The following is a 1,517-nucleotide window of genomic DNA, read 5'->3' as shown; positions in this document are numbered from 1 at the left end:
GGAGGAAAGCCATTTTGCTGCACGCAAAGGTTGTGTGGTGCAAGAACTTCACCCTGTATTTAGTTGCTGATTAACAATCAGTACCTGTTTAAACTTGAGTTTTCCTCCTGATAACGTCTTTTATAGCCAACAAAGATAGGTAGGCCTACAAAAAACAAACAAACAACAACAAAAAACCTGCACTCACATGCATATCAGCCCTCTCTCTGTGACGACGTGCACTCTCAAGGTATTTTTACTACTTTACTACTACTTCTACAAGGTAAAGATTTCTACTACTTCACACAATTCCTTATTGTAAGAAAATTAAATAAATATTATAAATGTAGAACACTTTTCAACGCAAACCCGGCTGTTACATGATTTTTCCTAATTTCTGCAAAAACGAAACAAAAAAAAGTTTGCTTTAAATCTCCCTTTTGTTTTAAATTGTGAAAAAATAATAATTGTGAAGGCCATGAAATAACCTGTTACGTGCTTAATTTTGAATATTTCATTGTAAGGTTAATTTAACATGGTCAACATTATCATGGTTAAATGACATTTTTTTGTATCTCTTTTGTTAGCGATAGGCTACAAAAATATTTGGAGGAAAGTATGTCAAAATATGTCAAAGCAAGACAAGGCAAGTTTATTTATATTGCACATTTCATACACTATGGCAATTCAAAGTACTTAACAGAAAGGAATTCAAATAATCACAAAATAAAAGCAAGGAAAATTAAAACAGTTATGCCATGTCAGCCATGTAATGTCCCTGAAATACTTGAAGGCTGCCAAATTCCTTTCATGTCATTGTCATGAAGTAGAATGCTGTGTTGCTAGCAATCAGTCAACATGTATGTGCATGGGACTCTTAACCATGTATTGAAATACATTTAAAGTTATGTAGTTTTGTTCTCTGCAAAGTTATAGACCATCTGTTAAGGTCAAATTGTAGTAGCCTAAATGAAACTTTTCAGATTGCAGCAACTTTATAAAGTTTTGCTGGTGGGCATGAATCATAGTATTTTTATGTTTGTGGTGGCTGCAGATGTTCTGCATATCCGGGTTGCATTATGCATGTGTGCTTTTTCTATATGCGAACATCATGGCCGAACTGTATGGAGCTAGAATTGTGTCTTTATTACATGCGAGAAAATAAATGATCTGAGAGAAAAAAAAGAGTTTGAGAGAAAAAGTTATCCCACTAATAGCAAAAAAGCATTTCATGAGAGAAAAAAGAATATTTGAGAGAAAAAGTTTTCATACCAATAGCAAAAAATAATAATATTTGAGACTAAAAAAAGTTTTGAAAGTATTTTCTCATAGAACATAAAAAAATATAAATTTTAAATTTTTAAAATTATTTCTGAGAAAAAAATCTAGATATAAAAACTATATAACTATATATTTTTTTTGCTATCAGTGTGAAATTATTTTCTATAAAAAAAAAAGTGTTTCTCTCAAAACGCTTTTCTTTGCTCTCGATGCAATTTCTTGCTCTCGTGTCAGGATTTTGCTTTTGCTGTGAAAGT

At 31.5% G+C, this 1,517-nt stretch overlaps 1 long non-coding RNA gene across 1 annotated transcript in view; it reads left to right on the top strand.

Moving 5' to 3' along the window:
* Positions 1 to 134: 134 nt before the first annotated feature.
* The window catches only part of LOC311090648, a 68,519-nt gene continuing 67,136 nt past the window's right edge, over positions 135 to 1,517 (top strand). The window contains exon 1 of the long non-coding RNA XR_014607925.1: positions 135 to 229. This is a non-coding gene — a long non-coding RNA (uncharacterized lncRNA). The remainder of the gene's footprint in view (positions 230 to 1,517) is intronic.

The sequence above is a fragment of the Abramis brama genome (genome assembly GCF_963993115.1).
Source record: "Abramis brama genome assembly, chromosome: 10".
In the NCBI taxonomy this organism is placed as follows: Eukaryota; Metazoa; Chordata; class Actinopteri; order Cypriniformes; family Leuciscidae; genus Abramis; species Abramis brama.
The sequence above is the reverse complement of the archived record's forward strand: the minus strand, read 5'-3'. Positions and strand labels throughout refer to the sequence as shown.